A 24,481-nucleotide genomic window follows, 5' to 3' on the forward strand; every position below is an offset into this window, starting at 1 on the left:
AGCAATTCTATTAGGTTACAGACCAAAGGAGATTATTGATTCAAAGAGCACAGTGTGAGGGACTAAATACTTATGAGCATCAAAGCCCCTCTGCAATCAATTACTGCTCACAGCCAGTGGCTGGAGCTTCACTTTAGGAAAGGATGTGTTGTTCCAACAGCAGTGATTTGGTGGAAAATGTGCTGTTAGTGCTAAATATGATAAAGCAAATATAAGGACTGGAGACAAATGATTATGCAGGGGATGTTTAAGCTCCTCAACAAACTAACTATGCTGCTGGTGAAAAGCAAGCCAGGAAGAAGCACAGAAACTCAAATACTGGTTGCACACAGCACTGGCCTTTACATGAAGGTCAAGTCCCCACTTTTTAGCACAAAATTCATAAGACACCAAGTTTATCCACTTCTTCGTCATGTTTTTCATTGCAAGGTCATGTCCATATTCAGTCTGGTGATTTTTTTATGTTTTAATGGCAGCCAGCAACATTACCAGCTGTTAGGGTTGTAGTCTCCCTGACACAGCAGGTGGGTGACATCCACAAACAATACACAGGTAAAAGCAGAATTACAAGGAGCAAAATACTGTCAGCTTCCCAAAAATAAGAACAACTCCAGAGAAGCAATGTCAGAGGCAAGTGCTAGAGCTAAACGTCAACAAAGATCCTAAACTTTAAAAATTCGTCCATGCTGCCATGCAGACAAGATGCATTACTTTAAAGGCTCAATATTTGGAGGATGCTGAAAAAGAAATTAAGACATTTGCACATATTGTTCCCCTCTTGTAAGCCAGAATGAAGACACGAGCCAGGCCTATTATGCATTAAACCAAAAAAGAACTCCACACTTGCAAGTCTCCTGATATTTGCCCATCTTTATGTTTCCACTCCTAGATAAGGCTGAGCTCCTAAAGAACCTCAGTTCTGCTGAGGGAAATGCACAATATTGCTGGCAGAATTGAAGGACTACTTCCCTTTTCCCTCAATAATCCCCCCCCCTCTCTGTATAGCTCCTCTGTGGATAGATTAAATTATTTTTTAAAGCTAGTTTTTCTTCCAGTAGTGTCACCACTGATTTCCACTAGAAGCAATTGCACACAAACACGAGTTCCATGAGTTCAGGCTGATTTAACAAATCCCCCTGTTCTCCAATCCCATTATTCCTCTGCCAGGCTGGCTAACATCAGCTTGCAGGAGTCACAAGAAGTTGCCCCCTCCCCACAGTGTGGGACCCACTGGGATCTTTGTTTTCAAAGTGTGTGGTTTGTATTCTTTTTAATCCTCAAACGCTAAAAATGAATTGAGGAACTAGGACAGCTGCTGGAGGCTGTGGTGAGGTGGTAATTTAGAAGGGTTTATGAAGCCAGGCACCCTGCCTTTTACAGAAAACATTGTATTCCACAGAGACATTTAAAAATAATAGACTAGGATAGGATACTGTTCTAATATTTTCTCACGTAAATTGCTTTCATTCTCCCTTTTTCCTTCTGTCTGCCGATGCTAAGGATTAAAAGTGTTGGTATGTGGAAATCATGCAGACAAACCCTCGATAAATCATTTGCACCCAGCCTGCAGATCATCAGGCCTTAGTCTGTGAGCTGAGAGACAGAAACCACTGGGTGCTCTGTGACCTGAGCTGTTTGCAACACAAAATGTCACAAAAAAGAGAGCCAGCTTCTATGATTGATACGGGATTGATGTTGGGACTATTGGTATTCAGTTCTTTCCCAGGCAGCTGGTTTGGAGCAGGGGTGAGGGCTGCTGTGTGTGGACAGTCCAGCATGGACACTCAGAGCCAGCCCGTGTCCTCCTGGACACTTTCCTGCCCAGTTTCAGGCTGTGGGAATGCATTTTCATCTCCAGAGAGGTGAGCAGGGACACAATTCATGCTATCACTTACACACATCTTGCACGGCTGGACATAACACAAATCTGCCCCAGGAGCCTGAGCAGGAGTTAATTTTCTGTGCAAATGTCCTGCTGGAAAAGGAAAACCCCTGGTGCACAAGCAGAGCTGCACTTTCACCTGCAGCTCCCCCAGCCCTGCAGAGTTTCCTCTTTCCACCCTGCTGCTCAGCAGAATTCCAGCAGAAAGCATTCCTGTGCCATGCCAAGAGGAGGGGAAGACAAGGCACCATCGCCTCCCTGCTCTCTTGCTTGCAGGTTTTGCACTGGCCAGCACCTACCAATTCCCTCAAAAAAAAAAAAAAAAAAATTTTAAAAAAGGCTTTAAAGCCAGGGTTGTGAAGGCTGTGGCTTTGTGGGATACAAAAAAGCCCACCAGGTCACAAGTTTTCTGCTCAGTGGAGGGGTGTGAGTGCTGAATCACAGACAAGGGAAATTAGGTAAACAACACGTTTTGTTAAGAGCAAAATGTTTAATGGGAATGCTTGACCAGAACCAGGCCAGGTTTAACTGAAGGGTTTCCGGGAGCTTGGCAGGATTTCCACACTCTTCAGGAAGCTCTAGATTTAGAGCAAAGCTGTCCTGCATGGGCTGGGTGTTCTTACCACCCACAGTATAAAAGATCCTGAGGTCTGAGTGAGACTCACCAAGGACTTGTTGAAGTCCAGGACACCACCACTCATGTCTGAGGCTGCTCATGAAGCCCATGCCCATACCTAAGACTGCCAGGCAGTCGCTGAAACTGAATTTGTCACAGCCACTGCTGTTACTGTCAGAAAGGTCACTCTCCCCAAGAACCTCCAAGGTTCAAGATTAATTTTGCATCATAAATGCTTTGTTCACGTGTTCAGAATAGGTCAAATTAAATAGAAACTGAATATTCAAGGAACTCTATAAAAATTCTTCCTATGGGAGAGTGGGAGATCAGGATAAAAGAGACAACTTGTACAGTCCTTCATTAACCCCATTAACAAGGTCCTGGGTCCCAGCTGGTTTGATACCACCCTTTTCCACACTAGCATGTGTTTCCTGCCACAGCCCGACTGAGCACAATGTGGTCACAATGACACGTCCTGTCATCACCAAAGCACTCCTCATCCACATGGCATTTCAGGAGTCTGCAGTGTGCCAAGTCAATTGTCCTCCTGCTGGCAATTTCACAGCATCTAGACCATGGGCTGCACTTGGTTTTCTTCACTATTTCACTCACCTATCAACATCCAAAGTCCTTCTTCCCTCAAAACAAGTGTTTCATTTTATTTAAAAAGACAAAATCAACCTCCTGATGGTTTGGTACCAATTCCACAAAACAATCCACTACGTGTATAAATTTATACTTCCATTAATCAATACTTACTCATAGATGAAATGAAGGAGCAGCTGTCTGGGCACATATGTTTAGCATCAGTTCATGACTAAATATACCTCCCATGGCTCCCAAAACCTCAAACAAAGAGCTGCTGTTCTCCTGAGATGCACAGCCAGGGTCAGGTAAAGGTTATGAGTTATCCCTATCTCAAGGTTACTTACACAGAACATAAACTCCAGGATCAAGTTGCAGAGTCAGCAGCAATTGCTCACTCAAAGTCAATCACCTTCAGCAGAGACCAAGCAAAAGCAGAGGCCTTTGGGTCTGCCCAGCTTCCAGGAGTGAACTTTGCTGTTATCAGCTTTTCTTCTCCAGGGATCCTCCTCCCATATCAGGGCTCCTACTGCCAGCCCTGTGCAGCAGATTCCAAACAGCATCACTGGTAACATTTCTTGGCATATTTTGGAGCGACTTCAAGTTCAGCAGAGCAGGAGAAGCGAGGTGAAGTGGGGATGAGAGGTGTCAAAAAAAGCTGTGTGAGGTTCTGACTGCCCAGACATGGAGCAAGCTCTTATTTCACCCCACTGCCCAAGGGAGTTGTGGGGCACAAGGACCACAGCCCACAGGACTGCTCTGGAACACTCTCATTTAAAAACCAGCATGCCACAAGGTGTGCTCAGCTCATCCTGCACCCCAAAGGTTTGGTAATGAAGGATCATGTTGACAGGAAACCTAACAGACCAAACAGTCTGTGATTTTCACGTGTATTTAAGAAAATGCATAGCCTGATACTCAGGTAGGATAAAAGGGTAAAAGACATGAACCACTGTTATGCCTTAAATCTGTTCACTCAGTGAGGTAAATATTGAGATTTCAACTTGCAAGTCCATTTTTTCAAACACAAGCCTTCCCCTTAGGGATATCCACCAAGATCTTGCTTGCTTTGAGGGCATTTCTTCTAAAGTACAGGCTTGAATGCACTGTCCAGATTCACAGTTCAAGTATCTGATGGGCTGCTCAGTATTGTGCAGATTATAATCCATCTTAAAATTGAAGAGCCAAACTGCTCACAAACCCTCAGAAGAGAGCAAAGCACACATTTGGAAGAAGCCCCATTCCCATCTGCCTGCAGGCTGCTCTTCAGCTTGAAGTCCTGATGAATTCCTCGCCTGTCTCACAGGAGAATTGCGAAGCTCAGGTCTGCATTATCTGCAAAGTGCTTCGAAACTCTTTTATCAAACTTTAAATAAATACCAAGTATTGTAGTTCTATTACTGGCACAGATTACCCAGAGGGGTTGTGGGTGTCCTGGGAGCAGCCAAGACCAGGTTGGACAAGACTCTGAGCAAGATGAAGATGTCCCTGTTCATTCCAAGGGAACTGGAATGAGATGACCTTTAAGGTCTCCTCCAACACAAACTATTCTGTGATTCCATGATACATTCCTTCTGCTTCCAGCCAGGCTGTGGGACTCTCCACATCCCACATTTTCCATGTCAAAGGGAGAAACCTTTTCTCCCTTACTAGATTACTCTAACTTCTTCACTTAAACACTCATCAGCTTTTCTGTGGTTGTAGGACCTGCTCAGCAACATCCCTGCTGCTCCAGGCAGCCTGGAGCACCCCCAGCTGTCCCTGGCTCCCTCCCAATGTCAGGAGCAGGGAAGAGGAGCAGCTCCTGCTAATGCAGTGTTTCATCCTGCATGGAAAACAAAATCTTGGAGCCTCTGCACCCAATCCTGCACCTGCCAAAGGCTGTGTGCCCCTGGCCTGAGGAGCACATCCCAACAAAGGCTGGAAAAGCCTTCACCTGCCCCTTTTGCATTTCCTTCTTATTCTGTCCCTGCCTTTATGTCAGTGGAAGGTGGGAAAACAAGAAAAAATATCACGTTGACATCAAAAGCCATCAATCATCTGCTAAAAACAGATGAATAATAGAACAAAAAGGAGAAAGAGATAGAGAAAAGGGTCAAGGCTGGTCCTTCAGTATGAAAATGCCTGTCCTGGTGAAATATACTGTAAATTAGCCTGAGACAAGGGAATTTGGAGCCAGCAGGATCTCCAAAGCCCACTTAATATCATCCAGAAACATTACACTAATGGATTTTTAAACATGATTTACAGGATGCTCTATCAAGGAGCATCAAGTGGACGGAGGAAAATGAAGAGCTGACCTGGTATGAGTGATGTGTTTTGGGCAGGTGCTGCCTCCCTGCTGCAGGAGGAGCAGCTGGGTGGCAAAGAAAGAGAAGCATTTTGAGGGCAGCACAGCTTGAGGGTGGGTGGCCACCCCTGCACTTTGGAAATGCCACTTGAAGCACCCAGTTTGGAAATCAGAGCAGTGGGGATTTAGGCACACGCTTCCCATCAATGAACACAGTTTGGATATTTGGAAACCTGCCCCCCGTGGAGTTTCAATGACCTGGAACCCACACACAGACTAACTTCCAGGGACCAAGTCCTAAACTTCTTTTGGGGTGTATGAGATTGAGCCACAGACCCCTCTGTGCAGGGATACAATTGTGCATGTTTTTCTGTGCTCCCTGAAACATACCTCAGCTTTTCTCCAGGACAAAACCTCCTGGATACATTAAACATCTCTATCAAGATGAATGTCAAGTGGTTCAAAGGGGGAAGAAGAAGCCCATCCACAGAGCCCTTTGAAAATGCTTCTGCATAGGCTGAACCCCTCACAGGGATGGAGGAAAATCCCCTCCCAGCAGCAAAAGGTGTTCCTTCAGCAGCATTGGCAGAGATTTTTGGATGGAGAGCAAACAACCTGCTGCCCACAACAAGAGCCCAGCCCTTGGTGATAGAGGACTTGTCAGCAGAGCAGTGCAGAGTGAGGGTCCCAGCCCTCTGTCCCCCCATGCCAAGGACAAACCAGTGGCTCTGACTGGGGAGGGACAGACCCAGCAAAGCACTTGAGAAGACACTTCAGTTTCAGTGTGTTAGGAACTGGCCCTGGCCAGCAAAGCACTTACACCTGGGAAGGAGACTGGAAAGGGTTTGGAATTAAACACTGATGCACGTGGCCAGGATGCTGTCATTCCAGTAATTTTCACCTGCTCAGACTTCTTTTTTTAATAGTTCATTTTTTAATTAAAATGTCCTTCTAGAGAGAAAATAAATACTTGCTCAGCTTCATGCTCTGTTTCTAATTTGCGTCGATTAAAAAGGTAACCAAATAAAACAAACACAAATAACACGTCTATAGCAATCTCCTGTAGCATCATCATGTGATTCTGACAATGTATTTCAAATTATTAACAACTCTTAACAGCTCTATTCATCATCATCTTCCCTGTCAAGATATTTCAAGAGTCAAGAGAGCTTTTAATGAGCTCTCAGACTGAAAGAGAAAAGGAAATATATATCCAGTGCATAGTGCTTTAATGATCACCTAATTCCTTTTATTGTATCTCCTGTTATGATTTATGAATTAGGCAGAAAGAGCAGAGACATTTAAAAAACTCTCGTGTACACAATATCCAGAATAAGACAAACTTGCATTCATATAGATTCACTCTATATGTCTGGATTTTATATATAACATTGGAGATTCGTGCTGACGTTTGTTTTTCCTTATAAGCCCAAGATGTTCTCACTGCACAAGTCGCTGTGTAATTAAGGATTTGTCATATTGATTTAAACTCCTCCAGCCCATGGGCCCGCCTGCTCTCCTTTGTGTTTTATACCAACACAAAGAAAACAGCTCAGAAAGGTGGCTTTTTGGCTCTGGGGGTATTAGTGAGCTGTTCCTTATGGGCTCTGCCTCTCTCCCTCACTGACCTCAGCTCACACCCCCAGTGAAATGATTTCCATGTGCTGGCAGCACAGGGGACAGGAGGTGCTGGACGTTTCACAAATGCAGATGACCCCTCTGACCCTCTCGGTGTAAGCACTTCAAACTTGCTCTCACTTTTTATTTACCCTGCAGTCATATCCCATGAATAAAGGGGAACAATTTCCTCTCTGCAGCCATGACTGCCCTCAGTTAGGTGGATATTCCCTGCAGATGCCTGTTGCAGGGTTTCAGGAGTGATTGGTGATGTCTCAGTGTCCTTCTGGAGACCCTGCACAGAGCCCGGAGCTGCAGTGCGGCACCACGCCGGGCTCTGTGTAACACCAGGACTCAGGAATCCATCACAGGGAATAAAACAAAGAGCCAAAGCCTTAGCTCCACACACATCTGAAATAAAACCTTCCCTGTGTAAAGAATAGCAGGGAGCAAAGCTTCGTGGACACGCTGGGATGCAGGGAGCAGATGTGTGGTGTTACACCTTGCAGGGCAGGAGATGGGTGGAGGGCAAGGAGAAGCCCAGGGGTGTGGGTGCTGTGGGCAGCACTTGTCCAAAAAGCTGATCCCTTAGCCAGGAAATCTGCCCCTGTGTCCTCATGGCTTGGGGAGAACAAAAGCAGGGGACTGGAAACTCCCAAGATGTCTCTGGAGAGACCTTCCCCAACAAACTGTGGCTCCCAAAACCAGCACAAGCTCCCTCAGCCCCTCACATCCAGTGTCACCCCAGCCTTCACGTGGGGACAGGGTGCTGATGCCTGGAGAGGCTCCCTGGAACAGAGGCTGGGCAGTGCCAAAGGAATAAAGCAGGGATTTATTCAAAGGATTCACTTTGGGCAGTGCAAGAGCCCGGCCGTGGCTCCAGCCAAGATGGACCCAAGATGGACCCAAGATGGACCCAAGATGGACCCAAGATGGACCCAAGGTGGACCCAAGGTGGACTCCGAGTCACGAGTTCTCCCACTTGGATCAGTTCTGCTCCATTCCCATCTTGGGCTTCATTGTCCAAGCCCAGCTCCAGGTTCTGCAGTCCCATCCTCCCACATTGCTCTCCTCAAGTCGCTGCTGTTTGCACTTTTTGGGGCTGAAGCTGCAGAGCTGTCCTTGGTTGTGGGGCTGGAAAAGGATTGTTTTGTGTGCCTGAGCTGTGAGGAGAACTTGGAACACTTGGTGTGAAGTTCAGAGTCCCACACCAGTGCAGTGCAGAGTCTGGAAATATGAAAGCCAAAACTCAAGGCATCAGTGTAATCTTCCAGCACCAGCAGAGGCGACACAAAACATCTGTGGCTTGTTTTGAATGTTCCCTCTCCTGGAGTGGCAGGGGTTAGTGCTCACATGGGGATGGGAAGAGGAACAGAGACCCCAAGCCCACCCTGTGCCAGGGCTCAGCAGCAGCTGCTGAGGGAGCATGCAAAGAGAAACAGGTTGGACTGCACGCACTGACACTGCCCCACTGCTCCTTCCCCTGCCTTTGAGCCCTTCCTGCTGTGTCCTGTCCCCTCCTGGCACCTCCTTCACTCCTGGCTACTTCCACAGCCATTCCAGTCATCCTGGTGCAACCCAAAGCTGAAAAATGAACACGTGAAATCAAGGGACACTTTCATTTTGGAGCATGACCATGAGCACACCCAGCTGTGGGCAGTATGGCAGCAGCACAAGCCTTGGGCAGTGGCTTTCTGAGCTGCTTGTTTTGGGGCTAAAAGAGTGACCAGCACTGTCTGCACTTTGCAAAGACTTTGATCACCAAACTTTTGGTCTCCAGAGGACAGTCAGCTCAGTGGGCTCAGTTGTTGCCTAATAGCAAAAGGAAAAAAAAAACTTTGTAACAGAGTTAAAGTGGTAAGATAAAAAAACAATTCTTCAGTGAAAGCTTTCAGGTGCACACACAAGATACAGGATTTCTGTAATTTTTATAAGGTTAATTAATTAGTTTATCTAGCTGGTACATCCAGTAGGAAATCAGTTATCCCAGTAACCCTTGGAGCTGGCCCAGGGACTTCTTTGCCCTATTTATTTGTTATGTCTAGGTTCTGGTAGAAAATAAGATGTGCTTGTTAGGAATTCTCTTCTTAAGAATAAGACTAAACAGAATTTCAAGAATGTGTTAGTGTTTGTTAAACTGTGAGAGAGGGCAAAAATACTAGAAGCTAGGGAAAAATACTGGAAGCTACACAAATGCATATTAAAAACATCTACAAGGCTACAAATACATAAAAAATATACAAAAAGCTAAAAAATCTTTAGGCATTACAGTCCTCTGAATGCTATGGATCTGGGTATTCAAAGTGAGCAGGTAGACATGGCAGACAGGAAAATCAACAAAACCCATTTCTACAACAGAATCCCAGAATTTGGGTTGGGTTGGAAGAGACCTTAAAGCTCAACTCATTCCAACTCGCTGCCATGGGCAGGGACACTTTCCACCAAACCATTTTCTGAAGACTACTATGTGCCATTACCTTTTAAGAGAGTTTCTCCTTTCAGTTCCAATATTAATTTCCCAGTTACAAAAACTGCTGGACAATTTCACTAACAAACATCTCTCCATGTCACTTGTTGACCACCTGCTGTCAGAGGCACATAAAACCTTCATGGTGACCACAGGGAATCCCTCCAGGGTAAATTGTGGTGATTCTCCCCCAGGCTGGATTCTCCCCAAGTGATGTCTGATGTCAGCTTGCAGATGTAAATGAAACTGCCTCTAACCCCAAACATCCAACAGATTGAACCCAATTTTTACATTACTATATAAGCTATATATCTGCCATGTTTTCCCAATGGCCTGGATGTAACAGCTAATGGCCTTTCATCTTTACCTTCCAAATGGCAACTCCAGCAAAACTGTCTAGAAAGGTTTGTTCCTTTCCCACCAAACACTATAATTCCTCCAAAATTCAATTCATAAGTGCAGTTGTACTCTTCTTATCAGAAAGAACCTGCCCACCACTAAAATTTGTTATAGCTTCATGCCTAAAGGAACACTTTGAAGTGCTTTATGTGGGTCATTTTTATCATGCTCTGCTCTGGAATCTGGCAGTGAGGGTGATGTTTCCCACTGCTTCCATTCCTTCTGTTTTACCAGGTGTTTTTTCACAGCTCTCAGATTCCTCACTGCAAATATTCTGTGAAAACAGTAAAATATAAATAAAAATATAGTGTTTTCTAATTGTGCAGGAATCAAACACCACCTGAAACACCCCTGAAGTAATAGGTGCATCTAGAAAACTCACCCCAAAATGGAGCTCTCTGAGAGACACACATCAGCTGGATGGAGTTTGGACATGATCTCTTGGAAAGCACCAAGGAAAATCAGAAGGACTGTTCAAAGTGATCAATTATCCTGGCATTGCTCTCACGTGAAAAATCTGGAAAGATATATTGATGCCTGGTAATCAGCCAATTCAATGAAATTCTGTTCAAGAGAAGGGGCACACAAAGTAACTATCACAGCATCCCCCTGATGGTCAAGCATAATTCAAGACATGTGAAGTAAAGGATAGAAGCAAAATTAATGCCACCATCAGCTGATTCCTGAGATGAGAAAGACACCCATGGGGAAATTAAAACCATCCTTCACATCACTGACAAAACAGAGTTTCAGCAGCCATTGGTTGTGCTCAAAACATCCAATGTATCCCTCTCTGTCATTTGATAAAGGAACTCCAGAGCATCTCACCAAATTCACTGTGATTTTATCATAAATAGAACCCATCCCCAGGAAGAGCAGCAGTGAACAAGTGGGTTTGTCCTGGGTAGAAGTGACACACACATTCTGCCACCCAGCCTCTGCAGCATGTACAGCAAATTTATCCTACGACAACCCTGGATAAAGTGGGAGCAGCTGGTGATTGCCCTGGCAGACACCTATTAACCTACATCACACACAACAATGACAGCCATAGCTCATTGCTACAACCCTCAGCAATACCACTGTTAGTGTCCAAAAAAAAAAAAGAGAGGGGGAAAGAAAAAAGGCAATTGATGAGTATGGGCTGCCCTCAAGCATAGTAAAAACAGGTGTGTGTGCATGTGGATGTAAGCTATCAATATATTAAAGGAACTGATGACTTTGATTATATGAGACCACAGACATCAGACCAAAGAGGCTGTTCCCAAAAAATCCAGACATCATTAGGAACAGCTTCCATAGCTGTGGCCTCCCTCCTGAAAATGTGAAATAACTGCAGAGTCTCAAAATATTTAAGAGTTTGATGAAAAGTTTAATTTTTCCCTTAGCAATTTATGGATATGAATCATGGGGAAAGAATGCTGCTGATGGGGAGAAAAAACTGAAGCCCTAGTGATGTGGTCCTGACATATCTTTTAGATTGAAAGGAAGATGAATGCTGATGCTAGAAATATTACTGGAGAACAAGCAGACTGTGCTGTCAGAAATCAATAGATACAGACTTATGTACTTTGGTCACATCAGACACTGAGATGAAAATAAACCTCAAGAAAGTAATTACAGGGGGGGAAAGCAGAGGATCACTGCAGAAGAAAATGAGCAGTGGGAAGATGGAGGGGACAGCACTGCAAGGGATGTCCACACATGGAGAGAAGGACTGTGCTTTGCTGTGCAGCAATGAGAAAACCAGGAAAAGAGACAGCAGTGGCTGGGAGGGCTGGGAAGGCAGAGCAGGGAGAGCAAGCAAGCAAGAAAGGTGGGAAAAGGAAAGGTTGCAATAAAATCTGTGTCCACATAAAACAAGACTTTTGGGCTTTATCCCACGTTAATTTTTTCTTTAACCCTCTCCAGAGAACTATCATAACCCTTTCCTTTCCAAAACTTCGCAAGAAAGGCAGGGGGAAATGTTTGAATTTTGTATGAATGGCCCTTTCCCCTACACTTCCTACCCTACCACCAGCACCACACACAAAAAGTGACCACCAGCACAAGGCCTGTGTGCTGTAGAACTCATCAGACTGTGGGGGATGTCCAGACCTGCACTGGCCTTCAAAGAAATTCTTCAAGAGTCTCTACCCCATGCACCAGCAGGGAGCTACACCCCTGGAGCTTTGCACTCCAAAACCTGCAAGGAAAAAGCCAGGGCAAGTCTTCATCTTGCTGGAGAGAGCAGGTTTTATGTGCCTGTCTGTGTCTGTCTGCCTCTGTGTGTACACAGACCCACCTGAGATGCACGACCTGTGCACCCTTGGAGTGGCACGTGGCACCCAAAGCTGTCACCGAGGCAAGCCAGCTCCTCCTGCTTTTCCTCCCATCCCTTGCCCTTCCCACTGCCTTCACAGTGCCACTGCAGCTCTCTTCTCCTTACTTTGAACCCAGCCCTGATTTTTTACCAGTTCAGCAGCCTCTGCATCATGCGTGGCTGTGGGGATGGAGCAGATCCTGGGCACAGGGATCTGCAGTGGGGCTGTCACAAAAAAACCACACCTGTACAACAGGCAGCAGCTGCTCAAGTATTTTCAGAGATGAAATCTCTGACACAGGCTCTTAAAACCATGATTTAAAAGCGTGGCCAACAGCACAAGTGGCAGAAAGGGGAACTTAATCCATCTGAGGCAATTGCCACTTTCAGGAGCTGCTGCTTGGAAAGAAAAAGGAGACCATGAACCCAAACTGCATTTCCAGATCTCTGCTGCTTCCAGACCCCTGCTAGGACCAGCTTCGTGGGAAGCATCAAGTACCCACTTGCCTAAAATCCACCCTCTGTTGGGAAGCTCTGAAGCACCAAAATATTTTGACAAGAGTCCAAATCCTTTTATGATAGAGGAAAACAAGAAGCAATTTGCGAAGCTGAGAGTGTGGAATTAGAAGATTGCATGCACAGAACATACACCTTGGGTTGACTGAGCTGGTGTATCTCATGCAGAAGGTGATTTCTGGAGCTCCCATGGGAAGCTGGAGATCACTGATAAAACACTGTGTCTGAACCACATTTTTTTTTTTACATCAGCTGCTCATTCCAGACAAGTCCGAAGAAGTTAACTCTAAAATTCATGTAGCCAGCATCTATTTTGCTCTTTCCAAATATTTAGGGATTATCTTTGCAAGCACCAGGAACAGCTCTAAGCACTGATAACCTCTCCAAGGTACACAGCTGAGCCCCGACACTCCTCATCTGCACAAAACCCAAACAGAACCGTCTCCCTGGGCTGCTGTCCAGTTCTGCACACTGTTTCACCCATGACAACCACCCCAAAATGGTACTCACAATCTAATCAGACAGCAGATAATGCCTCAGACTTCACTGGGATTAATTCTGATTTCTTCTGGCTAAAGTGTATGCAAATAACACCACTTCTTAAAATCAAGAAAATAATTCAAGGTAAGACTGAGCCAAGTCCCAAGCCAGCAGGTCAGAGAGGGGATGCCTGTTTCCACAGGGCCTTTGATCTTTGCTGCTTGACCTGGCTTTTGGCAACCTTGGCAGGTCAGGGGAATTGTTTGGGGAGCTTCACAGCCTATTGATTTCTTCACAAGAGGCAGCCCATGGGCATTGTCATGGTAATGGCAGACCCCCAAGGCTTGTTAGGTGTTCCACCCCTCTGAGATGTGCACAGGCAAGGGCACGCCTGGCTGCTTCGGGGGCCAACAATGTGCCAATCAGTTCCACCCCGTGAAAACTAAGGTGAATGTGAGGAGACCTTGCCACCTGTATTATAATCTGCAGCTGTATTGAAATTTTCCTGGCAGAGCTGAAATTTTAATGTTTAATTTACTTGAACTAATGTGTCACAAAATCCCCATCTACGCTGAAAATTCTGATGAACCTTTGGGTGGACGAAGAGACCTCCAAACTTTGATCCTTTTCATCACTGTATTTTAAAACAAGCAGCTCCTTAAGAAGGTTAAGGAAGCAATAATAAAGACTTTTTAGTGTGCATACATGACCATTCCATACTGATGCACTTCAGGTTTAATAATATTGTATTAAATTTTATTGTAACCTCGCTGACATTTACTGCAAGGGAAAGTGCGTAAGCTTAACAGCCTTATAAAATACAGCCCAGTAATGTACCTATAAAGCATAATATTTCTATACAAATGATGAGCTATTGCAATTGCATCCAATTTAGTGGCTCATTATTAACGAGAGCAATCACCTTCTCAGTCACATGCTCCGAAACACAGCCTGGTGTGTCGGTGCCATTCCACATTTTACAAGGCAGCTGCTCCGATTTCACCCCACAGCACAATGATCTGACAGTGGAAATTCTCTTCATGTCATGAATTGGCTGTAAAACACACCTGGTGATGAAGAGGTGACTCCTCATGCACATCACCATGACTCAAGTTTCTTCAGAGGAGGGAAACTGGTTTGCACTACCTGAGATTGGGGTCATTTAAACTGATGTGACTCCCTCCACTCCCAAAGACAGCGCTTTCACTAAAAACCTCTTCTGGTCCCAAATATTGGACTTTGGCAGAATTTGAGTTGAACTTTGGTGGAGTTTAGCACTTCCTTTCACAAAAGCACGTCTGGAACCCCCTGCCTCCACAACCAGTTGATCCTCCAAGCCCTTAAAACTCTCCAGTGAGCTCTCTGTGGCCTGTTCATTTCTAACAGAAGTCCCCAGGCATTCCCAGACCGTTCTGATGGGCCAAGGACCTGCTGGGATCGAGACCTGGCAAAAAAAATAGCTTAACTGTCCTTATAATCTCAAAAGAGGTCTCCTAAGCAAGTCCTGTGGATCTTTCCCACAGGCACTGAGGACAAGGCGATGATTGAAGTCAGAACAGTTGTTCTTATTAAAGAAAAGATGGACAAGGATACAAATTTCAGCACAAACAACAGGCTCAGTTGCCACCTCCAATAAGCATAACTTGTCTTTTCTTCATCAACCCTTTCAAAGCTTAGCAAAACTTGATGCTTTCACTGTCAAGCTGAAGATTTGCATCATTCAAAGACCAAATCCTGGTGCTTCTTACACAGCACAACTTTAAAATAGGCAGAAGGGGAACTCATCCACAGCTAACACACCCACAAGCTTCATGACTGTGGATTCCACACCTCCTGCAGCTGCACTGAGACAAAGCACAACAAAAAGACGATAGGACAAGACCCTACAAGATGTGAGGGGTGCCCCTGGCATGACCCAAGTTCAGAATGTCTGAGGTCCTCTATCACATGGGGAAATCCCAGTGCAGTGAAGTCTTCGAGCAGCTGGGGATTTTCTGAGCTGTCAAGGTGACAGAACCTCAAAGCCATCAGTTGCTGCTCAGCAGGATGAGACAAACACAGCTGGTACCTGGGAGAGCTTAATTCAAGGAGTCATCTTGGCTGGAAGACAGGCAAAGATTTGGAGACTCTGTGTATGTGGTGTAAAGAAAATAAGTAGTTCATTTTCTTCGAGCATTAAGCTGTAATGGCTGTCAAGGGGGATTACCAATATTGTTATGCCAGTGTCAGCACATGTTGTAGAGCAGCTACATTTTGAATTTCCATACTTGCTTAATTTAATGTTCAGATAATCTGGCAAATGAAAGACGAGCCTCAAAGACTCTTTCCCCCCACCCCCGCTCTCTCTCTTTAAAAAAATCATTCTATTAAGAATGTTAAATTCTTGGGAGCAAGAGCTGGCGTACATGGAGGGCACATACTAATCTCATTTATGCTGAGATTTGCTTTCTGTTAAGCAACAGAAAAACAGCTAATCAAGCATAATTCAATAATACATCATCTGCAGATGCAAAGACTCAGAAGATTGGTATGGAGCTTTGCCCATTTACATGAACTGATGATCTAGGCCAGGTGCAATTAATTGCACATGGGGTGTGGGTGAACACCTCAAAACTTCTGATGGCTCCTCCTCAGCTTTGGGCTCACTGGAATCTGGGACAGCTGCCAGCACATGACTGAATAGGATCTGTGCTTCTCTCCACGTGTCACAGGTCTGTGGCAACCACAAGAGCCCACTTCCCTGAGCAGGGACTGGCCCAGCTGCCACTGTCCCCACTTCCCAGTGCCACCAGAGGCACTCGTGGCTTGAGGAAAACATCAGCTGGAACCTGGGGTCAGCTGGTGACACTGGCATGTCCTCTGCATCACACCACAGAGCATTTCCAGACATCCTCAGAACACCTTTATGCTCCTTGCAGGAAAGCACAGAAGGCAAAGCCTGCTCAGCCAGGGCTGGGGACTCAGCGTGCACTCCCCTGTTTCCATGCCTTCAGCCACCACCCATCAGGGGCTCAGGAAAAGTGACATAGGGCATGCCAGGAGGAGAAAGGGTCCCTGTGTCAACAGCCCAGGCACACTTCAAACAGAGCAACATGTTGGCCCTGCACCCTGGAGCTGCTGCCAACACCCCACGAGGAAGCCCCGAGCCCCAGTTCTGCTGCAGCTAAAACAAGGGCAACATTTTACATCCATGGCAAATCCTGCATCATGCTGCACTCCTTGGAGTCATCTGGAGGAAGCAATTTTGTTTTCTGGACAATTTTGATACTTCTTTTCTTAGTTTCATTCAGATTCAAGCAAAGATGAGAAGTGTTTGATATTCCCTACCTAACAGGATGGAGTTGTAGTCCAGGGAGAGCTGCTGGGCACTGGGTACAGACTCTTGGAGCCCTGGGCTCCCTGTCAGAGACACTGTGCCAAGAACTGACAAAGAGGTTCCTTCAAACGTCTGAAATCAAAAACATGCTCACTAAATAGTCTGTTTGGCAAGCTGGCAAGCTCTATCCTCTAAATACCTTTTCAGTGTTACTATTATGCAACTTCATGGATCACCATGTCACACAATAGGGCAAAAGCCTCATATTTCAGACTAACTTCAAGAGTCCAGGTTACACCTCTTGCCAATGCTTCCTCTAATATCTGATATAGAAGGAAAAACATTTTGGGAGGCTGGAGGTTTTGGAATATAAAACCTAGCAATACTAAGAGACAGGAGTAGCAGAGAGAGCGCTGTGCACGAGGGCCATGGGCAGACAGACCAATTGAAACCCACGCAAACAGCACAGGCCAGGAGATTTCTCTTTGTTCTCCATCCCCTGTTTTGTTGTTCAGGCTCTACGCTAATTTCCATGGAAATGCTACAGCACATTTGTAAACACACATGAAACACAGCCAGCTCTGCAGTCACTGCTGTCTTGGACTATTAAGTACAATATTTAGCTCAGCCAGATGCCACCAGAAGTTCGCCAAGGCCATAAAACAAGCTTGATCACATATTTTTGAAAATGAGGATATGAAGCCATTCTGGAAGAGTTTACATGTATGTTTGTGTATTTGTTTCCTTCCATCTGGCAAATTCCCCTCCCGAGCAGCGAGATGAAGCCCAAGGGAGGAAATGTTTGTGTTCAGTCACCTCTCAGCAACACCCTTCTGAAGGAGGATTGAGGCCCCCTTAGCCAGAGCACAGGCTGCTGCTAATGGCACAGAGGATTCCACAAGCTGCTGCTGCTTTTGCTTGCCCACAAGGGAAACCAGGGAAACCAGGGAAAGCCAGGGGACACCAGGGAAAGCCAGGGGAAACCAGAGGAACCAGGGAAAGCCAGGGAAAACCAGGGGAAACCAGGGGAAAGCCAGGGGAAACCAGAGGAACCAGGGAAAGCCAGGGGACACCAGGGAAAGCCAGGGGAAACCAGAGGAACCAGGGAAAGCCAGGGAAAACCAGGGGAAACCAGGGGAAAGCCAGGGGAAACCAGAGGAACCAGGGAAAGCCAGGGAAAGCCAGGGGAAACCAGGGGAAACCAGGGGAAAGCCAGGGGAAAGCCAGGGGAAACCAGGGAAAGCCAGGGGAAAGCCAGGGGAAACCAGGGAAAGCCAGGGGAAAGCCAGGGGAAACCAGGGAAAGCCAGGGGAAAGCCAGGGGAAACCAGGGGAAACCAGGGAAAGCCAGGGGAAAGCCAGGGGAAAGCCAGGGGAAACCAGGGAAAGCCGGGGAAACCAGGGAAAGCCAGGGGAAACCAGGGAAAGCCAGGGGAAACCAGGGGAAACCAGGGGAAACCAGGGAAAGCCAGGGGAAAGCCAGGGGAAACCAGGGGAAACCAGGGGAAAGCCAGGGGAAAGCCAGGGGAAAGCCAGGGGAAAGCCAGGGGAAACCAGAGGAACCAGGGAAAGCCAGGGAAAGCCAGGGGAAAGCCAGGGGAAGCCAGGGGAAACCAGGGGAAACCAGGGGAAGCCAGGGGAAACCAGGGGAAACCAGGGGAAACCAGGGAAACCAGGGAAAGCCAGGGGAAACCAGGGAAACCAGGGGAAACCAGGGAAAGCCAGGGGAAACCAGGGAAACCAGGGAAAGCCAGGGGAAACCAGGGGTCTCTGCTCTCTGCTGGGTGCACACCTCCAGGGTAGCTGGCTCCAGACAACTGTGGAGGCAGCTCTGCAAGTTTTTGAGGTGCCACAACCCCAGTGTTCAGACACAGCAAGTTTCAAACCTTTCTCTACCCCTAAGGGGAGAGGATAAGAGGAGGTGAGATAATGCCAGGAGTTCCATCCTCACAAAACCTGCACACAGACAGAGCTTGCAGACCTGAGCACCTCAGTAAGGAACCTGATGGGATGGAACCATGACTTGTGCAGAGCTCAAGGCCGGGGACAACAGAAAAAACATCACTGGAATCTCTTCTCTCTGCATCTGCTCTGGACATCTTCAGTCCTGTGCTGTTGCTCTCCCTGTTAAACTAAATCCAAGAGCTTGCACCATCAGTTGTCTCACAGCAGAACAGGGCAGGAACAGGAAAGCAAAGGACATCAAATTATTAAATGTCTGAAACTACTGTCCCGCAGCATATTTAATTATGATCTGGTGCAGAAACTGTTGCAAGGACCAGAGATATGGAAGCCACAGGAGGCACCCAAGAACAGCTCCAGCAGGAGCAGCCAGCCAGGCACAGTCCAGCCATGTACCAGCTCAGGCAGGGGCACTGGGCACAGACAGTGAGGAACCCACGGCAGAGAGGTGCAAAACCATCACCCTTCCAAGGAGAAAGATCCTTAGCCCATAACCTAAACCCAGCCCTGGCTCCGTTGTTCCCATCCCCTCCTGCACTCCCACCCCAGCACTGAGTGCAGTAATGCTCTTTGATTGCACTACTCCTGCCCAGGGTTTTTTCCTTGCATCTCACCCACAGGAAATTTTACTTGGTTCCCCAAAGGTTTAATGCAATTATTTCACAAATCAAACAGCTCCAAGTGGCACAAGCCCCTGGTGCAGCCTGATGTGATTTAGTCTTGTCCTGCCCCCGCACCCCATTTCTGCCACAAGGACCTAAGGGGAGGAGGTGTCCCCCAGGAGACTGGTGAAACAGAAGGCACCTCAGCTGCTATAACGAAACAGAGAAGGACAGAACCCCAGTGCTAGCAGCTGCAAACAATCCAGACAGGTGAGTGGCTTTAAAGTTAACGCAGCCCCGAAGAAAATCCTGCTTTGTCTCACCCAAAGCTGGCTCTCTGCTTCCATGACCACACTGCCAAACCAGCAGCTCCAGGATCAAAGAACTGAACAGGCAAAAAAACAAAGCCCTTGGCAGATGGGCAGTGCACAGGTCACATCAACCACCTGCCCACACCCTCCAGGCTTCTCCCTCATCCCCAGTGAATAATCACAGAATATTAGAATCATTTAGAAGTCCTCTGAGATCCTGAAGAGTCCACCTGTTGATCCAGCACTGTCAAGCCCACCAGTAACCCATATCCCAAAGTGCCACATCTACACATTTCTTGAGCACTTCTAGGGATGGTGATTGTACCACTGCTCTGTCCCAGTGTTTGACAACCCTTCCAGTGAAGGAATTTTTCCCAATATCCGCCCTGAGCCCTGCCCAGCCTGAGGCCGTTCCCTCTCCTCCTGCCCCTGTTCCCTGGAGCAGAGCCCGACCCCCCTGGCTGTCCCCCTCTGTCAGGGAGTTGTGCAGAGCCAGAAGTTCCCCCTGAGCCTCCTTTTCTCCAGGCTGAGCCCTTTTCCCAGCTCCTCAGCTGCTCCTGGGGCTCCAGACCCTTCCCCAGCTCTGTTCCCTTCCCTGGACACCCTTCAACACCTCAATGCCTTTTTCAGTTGTCTCCCCTTGATCCCATCCCTCAAAAAGGACACAGCAGAGCACATGGGAACACCCCACACCACAGCTGGGTACACGGATGAGTGGCCAGGGCACAGGACTTCCCTGTCCCATTGCTCAGTTGGTCCTTGTCCCACTGATGCCTTCAGATTTTAGCTTTTATATTTGTCAGATCCTGCACTACATTAGTGCATAACTCTGAATTCCATATGAAGTGTTAGTTACTGTCTTCACATTTTGGTCAGACAAAACAATCCTTCTGAGCCTGTGATGCAAGGACACACCACAGCCTCAGGCCCCAAAAAGTATAAACAGAAGTGAATTGGGGGATGAAGCAAACCAGGGGAACATGACTTCATTACCTGAAGCTGTAATTGGAGGAATAACCCCTGATATCTAAGTGGACCAAACTTACCATTGTCTGAAACACTTGTGACCATTGTTCATTTTGGGTGTAGCCCCTCGGGGAGGCTTCATCTGCCCTCAATGTACCTGAAGACCCTTCATTAAATATATCTGCTTTTATCCTTTGAACTTTGTCTGGGCTCTGTCTCTAAGTAAGCATGAAAAAGGCATCAACACAACCAGCAGCTCCCTGTCCCATGGCCACTGGGCCAGTGGGTGACCTGGCCAGGGGCCAGCCCTGTGCACTCGTGTTCCACTCACAAAATAACCAGAGCTGGTTGCTAAGCCCCAGGTTTATCCACAGGGTTGGAAGCCTGAGGTGCTTGGCCCTGCCCGGAGCCAGAACACATGTTTGTGGGATATACAAAGTGCTTGAAATAGAGGCCACAGAGGACCCATTAGAAATTCAATATTAGCTTTGTAAAATTGCTAATAATTAGCTACAGCTCTTTTCTCCATCACAGCAGCTGGTGACATGAAAGTGATTAAGTTTCTAATGAATAGATTAGGGTTACTGAATATATTAAATAACAAGGTTTTTAATCAACTGTTTATTGATTCCAGCAAGACAGTTCTGACGGCAAAAAAACCACTGGGTAGCAGTGGAATTTATTTATGGGCTAGTGTTCTACATCAGAAATAATTAAAAATAGATTATTTTTCACCAAATCTAGAGCTTTTTTCTCTTTGAGGCAGGTCAATATGGATTAAATTAACTGCAAATAATAAATTAAGGGAGAATTGAAAGCTAAATTCAGAGCAGAGAGGTGCTCGCAGCTTGGCAGTCAATCTTTGTTTGCAGTTGCTGGGGCAGAACCAGCCACAGATTTATTGTCTGGTTTCAGCCAGGAGAGACAGAAAGGTTGGATATCTTGGGCAAAGGGTTTCTGAGACATTACCCCTGTTGTCCAGTCTCATGGGAAGGGTCCATAAGGATCCTACCCAAAGGTCATCTGGGGATAGAATGCTGCTAAATAACCAGAAAACAAACTTTTATTTGCTAACTTGGTTCACTGGGTGCCATTGGGAGCCCGGTGAGCTCCCCTAGGAAATTCCTAGGGAGCCAAACAACAGTCTGGATCCCTGAGTCTTCTTTTTGGATTAAGACAGGAGTCCCACCTTGCAGCCTGATGTTTAGGATGTAGCCAACAAAGCCTTGTGGAAAAACATCTTTTCAGCTGGGCTGCATCCCTGGCCAGGTGTCAGGGGTTGTGTGTTGCAAAGCAAAGGATCATCTGGGGGGTCACTCACAGCTGGAAACACCTCCCTGACCAGCAACAACAGCTTCCTGCTGGAAAGCTGTGAACCTGCCAGCACTTCTCAAGCCCCAGCCCTTGGAAACAAAGCTCAGAAGCAATTTCTCTCTGCTCATCAGAGACCTTCTCAGTGCAGCTCACTCATTGACCTCCAAGGCCAGCCAGGAGACAAGCAGCACATTCCACACTCTCTTTAAGCAATTTCCATTTCTGCTTCTGTCAGGTTCAGAGGACCATGGCTGCATCCCTTCATGCAATAGGATCCAGGATGTCCTGCAGTTTTAAATACCCACAGTGGAAACCATACAAAAAAGAAGAAATCTTTAGGAGCTCAAATTTTTCCATGGCTCCAAAACACAGAACAACTTTCTGCCAGTATATATAGCTACCTTGGGGTCTATTACTTTATTAAGGGATATTTGAAGTGCTCCATGACATAAGCAAATCCATAATGTATATGTACAGTGCATATGCATATGGAGCCATTTATAGAGCAACTCTTTCTAGCTCTGATAGTTTATAAGGTAGAAGACCTTTAGTCAGGCACTGAACCAAAGCCAAAAGTTTCATGTGCTCTTTAAACCAATGTAACACAGAGAAGATGTTTCCCTTTGGAGCCTCAGTGGAAGCAGGATTTCGTGGCAGGATTTGCTCCCAAAATGGCATCTGTCTGAAGGGTTGGGATTAGTGTGAGCAGTACCTGTAAAAAGGTGTGCAGAGGGGCTGTTGAGGTCATTGAAGGGCCATGATAAATCAGATTCCTGTGTTTGTCTGTGGGGAGCTGTGGAGTTACCATTGCTGCACGTGGGATGTGGGCTGGCATTTGGAGGGATGTGAAAACAGGATGGACCCACGTGGCCTTCAAGGGGACCACAGCCACGCCATGGGAGGGCTGCAATCCTCTCTTCCCTCCTGTTCTGACTGTCTGCTAAGTCATCTTTCCCAAAAGAAAATTATCATACAGGGAAAGTAAAACCCAGGTGGCTTCCCCACCAGCTCTCCTTGCACTAATGTCACAGTTTTAAGGCAACTGAGATGTGATTTGCAATATTAATATTGATGCTGATAACAACACTGCAATTAAACATTTATACCCTGTAATCATTAGTCACAAAGATCATCTACATCCCAAAGCTCTAATGATATTCCTTCAAGTTTGTCCTTTATTTTCCTTTTTTATTTCATTCTGCTGACTGTCAGTCTTAGCTCTTAAATACAGGAAGGATGGCCCTTTGGAGGAAGGAAGCAACTGGAGCATGGCTTGCCAACAGGGATTCCCTGAGGGATCCAGGGACATCCCTGGCTTGTGCCCCAAACTCTGATACATCCTGGACAGGGGAAGCTGGAGAAGGTGATTTAGAGCAGATTTTCCTCACCAATACCAAAGAGTACCCAGAGTTGACCTGCAGTCACCATCCAGGTGTGGAGAGCAGAAAAGCACCATCAGAAAAGAGAACAAACCCCCGAGGAGGAGCCAGCATCTCCTCTAAGTACCAGGAGTGTTGCAGGAAGCAAGTTCCAGCTGGCATTGTAATTCCCAGCTGGAATCAGCAGCATTGTGAAATAAATGAAGGTGCCCTCAAGGCATCCTTTTCCACCCCAGCATAAGACTGTTTTTTCTCTCCCAATCATACAGCTGCTGCTCTCAGCACACATCCAGGTCTGGGAAGAGTTCTCAGCATGTTCCAGCAGGACCCAGCCCTGCTGGCACCTGCCTGCACCTTTCTGTTTAGTGCCTGAACTGTATGGGGACCCAGGCAGTGGGTCAGTAGATGTGTGGCAGGAGGGCACACGAGCCATGGGATCAGTCTCTGAGGTTGTGGGGTCACTCCTAGAAGCCACTAAGCCTAGAGCTGAGCTTAGTGGGACCAGGTCAGAGGTCAAAGGTGCACCACAGGAACCATCATGAAAACCCTCTCTGAGCATTATCCCCCTTTCCTTTCCTTCACTGCTCCCATCTGATGAGTTCCTGGAAAGTGCAAGGTCAAAAGTGAAGAAAGTAGTAAATACTTCCAGGGAGACACTGCAGGGCAGAAAGACCACTGAGAACAAATCCATCCTGGGCATTTCCACCATCTGGTCCAGCATTCCCTCAAATACACTCCTTGAGGGGATTGCCCTGTCACCTTCAGCTCAAATTACAATTTATAAAGAAACTACAGGAAAATATCATGTCAAAGTTCTTCTGAGAAGGCGAGTGTCACTGGGTTGCCCCAGGATAATCTCCTGCTCTGCCTTTCCCTCCCCGCTGTGCAGCACCACAAAGGTTCCAGGCATTCATCCACAGGCACACCCCACCACCAATCCCCCGGGAGCCCATCCTTGCTCCAAGGAGGTGCAGTTTCACAGAGCCAAGGAGGGGTGCTCGAGGCTGCACCTCGTCTGCATGAACCCCTGAGACCCCCCGGGAATCTGAGATTTGTCAGCATTTCCCATCTCACATTTCCTCCTGGAAATCCCTCCAGGAGGCGAGATGCTGTTACAGGTACAGTTTGGCGAGCTAATTAAATTCACACGTAGCTGTCAGAGAGACACCTGACACTGGGACTCCAGATGTGCCTTTGGCCTTTTGCAGCTGATATCTCATGGCGTGGCAGCTGCAGGGATGGCAAGCAGGCAGCGCTGAACAGCACTGCGGTGTGTCACCTTCCCTCCCCACATTAAAGTTCTCCCTGCCTGCAAAGCTGCTTTAACATGGCACAAAGGAGTCCACTTAGCCCTTATCATTCCCACCTGCAGCTGGAGTTGTGCCCATCCTAAATACTTTATCCGTCTGCAAAATCTGTCGCTCCGCCCTACATTTTGGTGGCAGGGAACTCCATGAATGACCATTCTCCAGTAAGAA

Source organism: Cinclus cinclus, chromosome 20, assembly GCF_963662255.1.
Source record: "Cinclus cinclus chromosome 20, bCinCin1.1, whole genome shotgun sequence".
In the NCBI taxonomy this organism is placed as follows: Eukaryota; Metazoa; Chordata; class Aves; order Passeriformes; family Cinclidae; genus Cinclus; species Cinclus cinclus.